Raw genomic sequence first — 10,961 nt, 5'->3', positions numbered from 1 at the left:
AAGCAGGAAGCACCATGAAATAAAACACCCAAGAATGTCAGAATAACATCCTTTCTCCATTGAGATGTAGCAATAAACAGTTCTGCTCAGACAGCTAACATGTAGAGTACAGCAGAGCTGAGTGGGATTGCACTTTCAGAATTCATTTCACAGCTGTCAGTGTGAGAGGATGGAGAATCCAGCTGAAATTAGTGTGATTACAAACACTTCTGTCTCTCTTCTCTCACACTGTCAGCTCTGCTGTAATCCCCTCCCCACACACTGTGGTAGAATGAAAGCTGAAAGTGTTTGTAATCACACTCTGCTCTGCTGTACTGTGCACAGTAGCTGCAGAGGTCAGGGCTGAGCAAGGTTTCTCTATCATTATATCTCATAGGAGAAAACATGTTTTCTTCTGACTATATGGAGGCATGTTCTTTCACCTAGTGACAAATCCCTGATAAAGCACAGTTGGGCTTATTATAAATTATAACCAAGCTAACAACTAGTGATGAGTGAATTTGTTCAGAAAACGATCGCCAAACAGACCTTCGTCACGAATATGGCACAATCGGAATCATGATTGGAAACACAAGCAAAATTTTATAAAATCAGAAAAAATTGGTAACATTCGGTAAAAAGTGCAGGAAAATATTTGTGTTGCCACAAAAGTATCGATAATGGTGGTGTATCATGAGCGTTAGGCACATGATTGATGAAGGGAGGCGGTTTGCAGAGCTCAGAGGCTGCAGTGTTCTTGTAAACAGTAATTTATTTTTTCCTAACTTTATGTGTGTTCATTGCGGCTAGCCAATCAAGGAGCAGGAAACACCTACAATGTCCTGACACAATGGCTTGTGTCATTGCCTGCTGAAATCACATGTCCCTCTCCATATAGAGAGCAGACATTTTGTTTTAGCGCCATATTGACACTGTAACAGCACAGAGAGGCTGCTCCTGATGCTGGCACTGTTAGCAGCAAGATTTTAGCTAGTTAGCTAGGTGGTTGTATATCAGTCAGATACTGTAGCTAGCTAGTGTCCAGTGTGGCTGCTAAATTTACCTCCCAGCATTTTTTTGTCCTACCAGTGTGTTGTGCACTGCTTCTATTGTGCTTTATGCACGAGTATAGCATTCTAAATAATATTTTTTCTCCAGCTAAATGTGAAACAGCCTGCTCTACCCCACTTTTTCATTTAGTGCTGTGGTGATATGAAACTGTCCACACATCTAAGGCACATTAAAAAAAATTATAATTTTTCAGTTGCAAAAAGATGGACAGCCCATCGTATCACACTTTGTTATTTTGTTGGGTTGAAATTAATCTGTAGAGGCCTGATCCAGAGACCACCCAAAAATTCTTGTGTTCCTAACGTCATACAGTAGGGGACCTGATTTTAAAATAGTTTGCAGCATCTAGTGTGCTATAGAGGCCTGATCCAGAGGCCACAAAAAAATTTCTGTTCCTAGTGTCATACAGTAGGGGACCTGACTTTCCTCCTGTGCTGGTGGTATGGGGTCGCGCCGGGTGTTCCCGGGCTTGTGTACCTCCCAGAGCGTCTGCGGTCCACGTCTGCACTGTGTGTCTCCTTAGGCTGTGGGCGCGCGCGCTGGGTTCCTTTGTTCTGTTTCCAGGTGTCCTGACCCGAAAGTGCCCTCCTCCTCTATGTCTGGCATCAGTATTTCTGGCACTCTCTCCATCACATCGGCGTCTGGTGACTCACTCTGGTGCATGCTCTGTACTGGTGTGTCTCAGGTCTCGGCGCTCTCCTTAGAGTGCATACTCTGCTTTGTCCCAGTCTCCCGCACACTACCCAGTGCACTCCGTAGTTTGCCCCGGTCTCCCGCACACTACCCAGTGCGCGCTCTGATCTGCCCTGGTCTCCTGCACACTACCCGGTGTGTGCTCCTCTTCTCTCTGGATCTCTGTGCATTTCCCAGAGCGCAGTCTGTGCCGTCATGGTTTCTCTGTCTCCTATGAGCCGGTCCCTGGTACTAGCTATTGCGGTATACCTTCCCCCCGGGCCTGCTCCTAACACTCCCTGTCTATGGGATGGTATCATCTGGTCTGATCACCTGGGATCGGTCAGCCCTGCGATCCAGTGGATCCACTCTAGGAACCGTGACAGATGCCTAGATGCCTGATCCAAAGGCCGCCCAAAAATTCTTGTGTTCCTAACGTCATACAGTAGGGGCCTGACTTTAAAATAGTTTGCAGCATCTAGTGTGTTATAGAGGCCTGATTCAGAGGCCACAAAAATTCTTCTTGTGTCACAACCTTCATTTAACCCCTTTACCCCCAAGGATGGTTAATGACCAGGCCAATTTTTACAGTTCTGACCACTGTCTCTTTATGTGGTTATAACTCTGGAACGCTTCAACGGATCCTGATTCTGACATTGTTTTCTCATGACATATTGTACTTCATGATAGTGGTAAAATATATTTGATATTACCTGCGATTATTTGTGAAAAAAATGGAAATTTGGCAAAAATTTTGAAAATTTCGCAATTTTCCAACTTTGAATTTTTATGCAATTAAATCACAGAGATATGTCACACAAAATACTTAATAAGTAACATTTCCCACATGTTTACTTTACATCAGAACATTTTTGGAACCAACATTTTTTTTGTTAGGGAGTTATAAGGGTTAAAAGTTGACCAGCAATTTCTCATTTTTACAACACCATTTTTTTTTTAGGGACTACATCTCATTTGAAGTCATTTTGAGGGGTCTATATGATAGAAAATAACCAAGTGTGACACCATTCTAAAAATAGGTCGGGTCGTTACGGACGCGGCGATACTAAATATGTGTACTTTTATTGTTTGTTTTTTTATTTAGATAAAGAAATGTATTTGTAGGAACAATATTTTTTTGGGGGGGGATTTTTTTGGGGGGAATTTTTTATACACACGTGAATATTTTTTTTTTTACACTATAACATTGCCCCAGGGGGGGCATCATGCTATAGTGTAAGATCGCCGATCTGACACTTTGCTGTGCACTGTGTCAGATCGGCGATCTGACGTGCACAGCTCCTGGAGGCTTCCCGGCGCCTGCTCTGAGCAGGCGCAGTGAAGCCACCTCCCTGCAGGACCCGGATGCCGCGGCCATCTTGGATCTGGGCCTGCTGCAGGGAGGAGGAGGTAAGAGAACCTCGGAGCAAAGCGATCACATCGCGTTGCTCCGGGGGTCTCAGGGAAGCACGCAGGGAGCCCCCTCCCTGCACGATGCTTCTTTATACCGCCAGCACACCGCGATCATGTTTAATCGCAGTGTGCAGGGGGTTAATGTGCCGGGGGCGGTCCGTGACCACTCCTGGCACATAGTGCCGGATGTCAGCTGTGATAGTCAGCTGACACCCGGCCGCGATCGGCAGCGCTCCCCCCGTGAGCGCGGCCGCTCGCATATGATGTACTATCCCGTCGGTGGTCATACGGGCCCACCCCACCTGGACGGGATAGTACGTCAGATGTCAGAAAGGGGTTAAACACTGCATTTTGTGTTTACTTGTGTTATATGTGCCTAATATTTCAATTTGGTGATCTGAAACATTTAAGTGTGACAAACATGCAAAAGAATAGGAGATCAGGAAGGGGGCAAACACTTTTTCACACAACTGTACATGATATTTGATATTATTATTTCCTTGACATTATGATAACAGGCAATTCTGTGTCCCACAAGGTGGACACTTCATTGTTCATAAACGATAATACAGGTAGCACTATTTTATTATCCTCCAGTTCCCATCACACAATCCAGGCAATTCCATATGGACAATTCACACGGGCCAGAAGAATTTGCTCCAGTGATAATACCTTTTCCACTAAAGGAGCCATTGTAAGCAATAGACTTGCAAATAGAGGATACAGCAGATCCAATATCGGTAAAGCCTTCAGAGACATACAGAAAAAATCCAGAGGTAATTTATTACATAAACAAAAGTGTAATTCCAACAAGCCTGATTCTACTGCTCCTGTTACCTTTTCAACACCATACAGTAAACTATTTCGTGAAATTAAAAAACTATTCTAAAATAACTACCCATTGTTAATCAAGATAACATAGTATATCAGATTCTGGATAATGGCTATAGATGTGTAGCCAAAAGAGGCAGGTCACTGGGCAATATACTGTCCCCCAGCATGATAAATTCACCCCAATCATGGCTCCAGCGTAAAGGCTTTCTCAAAAGTGCTAACGACAGAAGCTATCTCTGTGAGTTTGCCATTAATGACAAAAAATCTTTTCTCCTCCCAAATATACACCATGAATTCCTTTATTAACTGCATCTCGAATCATATTGTGTACTGCATTAAATGTCGTACCTGCAACATACAGTACATTGGCTACACAATAAGAAAACTAAAAAAAAAAGAATTTTGGAAAACATGTCCGACATAAACAATAATAATAGCCCACATTCTGGGACAGCATTTGTCACATTTTTCTTTTTTTTGGCAAAGAAACGGTTAATTGTCCTATCGATGGAGGCAATTGGCAAAAGCAACTGGCCTTCAGAGAAGCATTTTGGATTTTTCAATTAGGCTAGGTCCACATTAGCATCTTTGTGCACAGGGCATCATCTGCATGCGCAAACGCATGCCAAAACACATTAAAACGCATGCTTACGCTGCGTCTTTACTCTGCATCATTTTACACATGACGCCCAAAAAAAAAAACGCTGCGTGGTCATGTGTTTTAATGTTTTTGGCATGCGCTTGCATTGTTTATGTGCCTGGTGGAGATGGTGAAATCATTTCCTGGACATGCGCAGACTGAAGTACGCATGCATATCGAACGCATGCGTACACTTGTCCTAGCATTGCAATGCGCTCCCATAGACAGTAATGTGCTGTTTTGACCCACTCATCCACATGCGTATGTCTGCGCATACTTGACGCCTCAAAAAATGCAACATGTTGCGTTCGCCGCACACCGCTAAATGACGCATGCGTACACAAACGCATGTGAACTGATGCAAACGCATGTCCCTGCGTACACAATGTTAAATATATGTATGCAAGACGCATGTGGATCGGTACGCAGGTATACGCTGCACACACATACGCTAATGTGAACCCGGCCTTAGAAACAAAACATCCCAAAGACATGAATTACAAAAATGATTTATTTTATATTTATTAAGACATGCATGATACACAAACAATTTGTGTGTTGTTTTTTCCACGCCTCTTTTTTCATTGTCATTCTTCTTTTTTTTCCTTTTGAGTTTTTTTTCGTATTTTTTTGTTTTTCGTTTTTTTTGTGTTTGCTTGATCTTCATGGCATTGGCTTCAGAATTTGAATCAATTTGGAATCACGCAGCTTTCGTCCATGCAATGAAATCACTCTTAGGGTATGTGTCCACGTTCAGGATTGCATCAGGATTTGGTCAGGATTTTTCATCAGTATTTGTAAGCCAAAACCAGGAGTGGAACAATTAGGCCGGCGTCACACTCGGCGTAAGACAATACGGTCCGTATTTTACGGCCGTAATACGGCCGTAATACGGAGAAATGTTCCCAAAATAGTGATCCGTAGTCAGGGTGTGTCAGCGTATTTTGCGCATGGCATCCTCCGTATGTAATCCGTATGGCATCCGTACTGCGAGATTTTCGCGCAGGCTTGCAAAACCGACATCTAATGGATTTATGTGCTCAAATGTTCGGGAAAACATATATACAGTATATATATATATATATATATATATATATATATATGTCATTGAGACACATATATATATATTCTATATTTAGATTTCATTCAGCGCGATATCTGTGAAAAGCCGGTAATTCAATTGCCGCCTTTTCATTTCTCCTGCACAAACCCGACAGGATATGAGACATGGTTTACATACAGTAAACCATCTCATATCCCCTTTTTTTTTGCATATTCCACACTACTAATGTTAGTAGTGTGTATGTGCAAAATTTATTATTTTGCCAAGCGAGGGCAATGGATTGAGAGAGCAATAAAATATTAAAACAACCACTGTGTTTATTTCATTAAAATACTTTTAAATCATGTGTGTGTGTGTTTTTTAACCCTTTCAAACAATTGGATTAATAATGGATAGGTGTCATAATTGACGCCTCTCCATTATTAATCTGGCTTAATGTCACCTTACAATAGCAAGGTGGCATTAACCCTTCATTACCCCATATCCCACCGCTACAGGGAGTGGGAAGAGAGTGGCCAAGTGCCAGAATAGGCGCATCTTCCAGATGTGCCTTTTCTGGGGTGGCTGGGGGCAGATGTTTTTAGCCACGGGGGGGCCAATAACCATGGACCCTCTCCTGGCTATTAATATCTGCCCTCAGTCACTGGCTTTACCATTCTGGCGGAGAAAATTGCGCGGGAGCCCACGCCAATTTTTTCCGCCATTTAACCCTTTATTTTAGCAGCTACAGCGCTGAAATTTTGCACATACACACTACTAACATTAGTAGTGTGGAATATGCAAAAAAAAGGGGATATGAGATGGTTTACTATATGTAAACCATGCCTCATATCCTGTCGGGTTTGTGCAGGAGAAATGAAAAGCCGGCAATTGAATTACCGACTTTTCACTAACACCGCTGCGTATTTCTCGCAAGTCACACTGCTGGTCCGTGTGGAATCCGTATTTTTCTCGCCCCCATAGACTTTCATTGGCGAATTTTTTGCGCAATACGCTGACAAACGCAGCATGCTGCGATTTTGTACGGCCGTAGAAAGCCGTATAATACTGAACCGTAATATACGGCTGATAGGAGCAGCCCCATTGAGAATAATTGTGCCGTTTATTTTGCGAGTTTTACGGACGTAATTTCTGCGCTCTTACGTCCGTAAAACTCGCCAGTGTGACGCCGGCCTTAGAGGAAAAGTATAACAGAAACATATGCACCACTTCTGCATTTATCACCCACTCCTGGTTTTGGCTTACAAATACTGATGAAAAATCCTGACCAAATCCTGATGCAATCCTGAACGTGGACACATACCCTTAACTTGTTTATGATTGGCTCGTGCCATGTATGTAATCATGTCTCTTCCCTTCTGCCACATGATAAAGGGTGCTGTATGAGCCAGAAACGAGCCAGTTGTTGCTTTTAACTACTTTTAATGGTTTCCTAATAAAATAAGGTTTTTACTTGCCGAATTGGAATCCCTCCCTACCCCTCTCTCCCAGTCCTCTGCGCATGATATTAGTTTAAGGAATCAAATCCTGATGACAGGTTCTCTCTAAGACATCTGCTAAACATAATAAATTTAAAGCTACACTTTAGGCAAAAGCTTATCAATTAAGACATACATGTTGCTGGATTTCACAGAACGTCCAAAAGTGAATCCCAGTGTTATTGGCTATCCCTCCATTTTTGCACTGAGCATTACGTAGGGTAGCTATATGACCTCCTAGTTGTGAGCTTTAATTTAAAAAATATATACGCTAAAGTCTGCAATAATAAATTACGTTTTTTTGAGCTTTAGTATCACCTTTTTCCAATGTGGTAATTGCAAACCGTGACTTATCTTGTTGTTATAAACTTTATTTGGATAGAGGTTATTAACAAAGTGAAAGGTAAAGTCTATATACATTTACCCAGGTAAGATTTGATGAAGGAGAATAGGCACATAGCAGTTTAAGGTTTGGTGTTTATTATGTCATTCTAGTTAAATATTCCCCATCCTTCATTGACTTATAATTATGGAAACTGAAGGCTTAATTAAAACCAAAGCATCATCAAAATTCTCAGGGCGATAAATGCACAGCAAATGTTTGCGCTAGTGTCAAGTTTAATTTCGCTTCGACGTAACTGTCTGCTCTTGTATATTTAGGAAGAATGAAGAACAAATGGCTTTGCATAAAAATGACTCTTTGACTAATGCAAAATGTTTGGAAATTTGTATCATAGGTAACGGGCGGTAAGAGCCATTCAGTCTGTTTAATGTCCCATTAATTAACCTTTTCCAGTTGCACTTCAAATATATAACAATGGTAAGATGGGCAAAATAAACAGGCGGTTTTGTTTGTTTTTCCCTTTTTTTAGTAAGACCACTGATTGTCTAGCCTCTTAAAAGTAAGCTTTGTAACAGAGTTGCAAATTTTGCATTTTTTTTTTTTTTTGCAGTGTGGCTGCTTATGTTATATGTTAGCACAGTGTATAGGTAAGAGGATAGTGAATGAAGAATAAAAATAAAAAATAAAAGCAATGTGGAAAATAGCTCTATAATATAACCATTTTGTTCATAAAGGAAGGAAACCTCAGTAAAGCTCTCAATAAAGGCACGTACTACAGAGGTACAATAGAACCACACACACTAGATGTCTTCATACAACTTTCAGGTTTCCCAGAGCAATTTTATTGTAACGTTCTTGAGTCCTTACAGTGACCCAAAACTGATCATCTTTTTGAAATTCACAATTTAGTTATTTTGTTTTACTATTTACAAGGAATCTGTCACCACGCTTTTGTTATGTAATCTGAGAGCACCACATTATAGTAGTATAAACCCTGATTACAGTCATGTGTCACGCACTGGGTTGTGTTTTGCTGTTTCAATACAATCATAGTTTTATCAGAAGGGGACAACTGGCCTGGTGCTTCCTAGTCCAATCACACCCCCAGCATTGATTTGCGTCACTATACAATGTACACAGAAAGCTGTGGTGTGAGCGGGTTATACACAACTCAATAACTGAGCTGTGCCAGAACTACAACAGAGAAAACTGTGACTCTATCACAACTGTTATACGCAGCACATGATAAATCACTGGATTTAGGGTCTCTGCGTCTACATCATGCTGCTGTATGATTAAATAGCAAGAATCTGCTGACGGATTACATCAAAAAGGGGATAGAAACCCTCAGTGGCCTAAAACGTTGCACAAAGGTCACAATTTATATGTGAAATTGCATCTGCAATACAGCTGACTGCAATGATGAGGGAAGGAGCGCTGTGCTGTGCTCCTTCCCCCATCATCCCCCTGTCAGTGTCTGATGTCAGCAACGCTGACAGTGGACGCGATGAGTCACTGCCCGGCGCTGAGACGAGCGGGAGCTCAGCAGCACAGAAACCAGGAAGAAGAGAGGTGAGTATTTATTTATTTTTTGAGGGGTTCTGCCTTATACTACAGAATCTGCCTATGAGGGGTCTGCCTAATACTACAGGGTCTGCCTATGGGGGTCTGCCTAATACTACAGGGTCTGCCTAATACTACAGGGTCTGCCTATGGGGGGGTTTGCCTAATACTACAGGGTCTGCCTGTGGGGGGTCTGCCTTATTCTACAGGATCTGCCTATGGGGGTCTGCCTAATACTACAGGGTCTGCCTAATGCTACAGGGTCTGCCTATGGGGGTCTGCCTTATACTACAGGGTCTGCCTATGGGGAGTCTGCCTTATACTACAGGGTCTGCCTATGGGGAGTCTGCCTTATACTACAGGGTCTGTGTTATGATCTGGTGACCTTGGAGCCAAATGAAAACTTTCTCTGGAGTCAGTGGAACCTGTACTGACCGCAAATCCTGAACTAACACCACAACTAGAAGTAGCCGTGGGGTGTGCCTAACAAACCCTTGACACCTCGACACAGCCGGAGGACTAAATACCCCTATAGATGGAAATAGGAATGCTATCTTGCCTCAGAGCAGACCCCCAAAGGATAGGCAGCCCCCCACGAATAATGACTGTGAGTAGGAGAAGAATAGACACACGCAGGTAGAAAACAGGATTTAGCAAAAGAGGCCACTCTAGCTAAATAGGAAAGGATAGGACAGATTACTAGGCGGTCAGTATTAAAACCCTTCCAAAAATATCCACAACAGATAATACAAAAAGTTCCACAATCTAACTAAAGACATGGAATGTATATCTGCCACTCCAGAGAATCCAACAAGACTGAGAAAATACTGACACAATCTAAGCTGGACAAGGAAACACAAAGAATAGCACTGAATTGTGAAGCACACAGCACGTGTGCCACAGGAAAAAAAAACAGACACTTATCTTTGCTGATTTGGCAGAAAGGCAGGAGGAACCAGTCAGAGGTCCTACACCTCCCAACAACAATTGACAACTGGCAAGGACTAATGAATCCTGCACACCTAAATACCCCAGTCAGAACTGCAATCAGCAGACACACCTGACCAGGACTGCAACCCAGGGACAACTGCATTACCACCTACTACCACCAGAGGGAACCCAAAAGCAGAATTCACAACAGTACCCTCCCCTTGAGGAGGGGTCACCGAACCCTCACCAGCGCCCTCAGGCCGATCAGGATGATCCAGATGAAAGGCACGGACCAGATCAGCAGCATGGACATCAGAAGCAAAAACCCAAGAATTATCCTCCTGGCCATAACCCTTCCATTTGACAAGGTACTGAAGCCTCCGCCTCGAAAAACGAGAATCCAAAATCTTCTCAACCACATACTCCAACTCCCCATCAACCAAAACAGGGGCCGGAGGATCAACAGAGGGAACAACGGGCACCACATATTTCCGCAATAAAGATCTATGGAAGACTGTTGTGAATTCCGTTCTCAGACTCCCTCCTGTGGTCATGAATGGTACTTTGGTGAGTTCTGTCCTTGGACTCCCTCTGGTGGCTTTGAGTGGAACTGCTGGTCCTTGAGGTTGGCTTTCTCAGCTGCCCTCGTTTATTGCTATGCTGGCTTCCCTATTTAACTCCACTCAGATCGTTACTTCATGCCAGCTGTCAATGTCTCAGTATTGGTTCAGATCTCTCTTGGACTTCTCTGATGACCTGTTTAGTGTGTGTGATAGGAGTAGGGTTTGCGGTCAGCAGAGTTCCCACTTCTCCAGAGCTTGTCCCTATTTCTAGTTTAACCATCAGGTCATTCCGGGTGCTCCTAACCACCAGGTCCATAACAGTACAGCTGGCCCACAAAGCGTTAATGCATCTCAAAAGAGGGATAAGAGAAGTTCTGAACCCATTTTTTTTTCTTTGCAGTGTGTTTTGTTT

The sequence above is a fragment of the Ranitomeya variabilis genome, chromosome 2, assembly GCF_051348905.1.
Source record: "Ranitomeya variabilis isolate aRanVar5 chromosome 2, aRanVar5.hap1, whole genome shotgun sequence".
In the NCBI taxonomy this organism is placed as follows: domain Eukaryota; kingdom Metazoa; phylum Chordata; class Amphibia; order Anura; family Dendrobatidae; genus Ranitomeya; species Ranitomeya variabilis.
The sequence above is the reverse complement of the archived record's forward strand: the minus strand, read 5'-3'. Positions refer to the sequence as shown.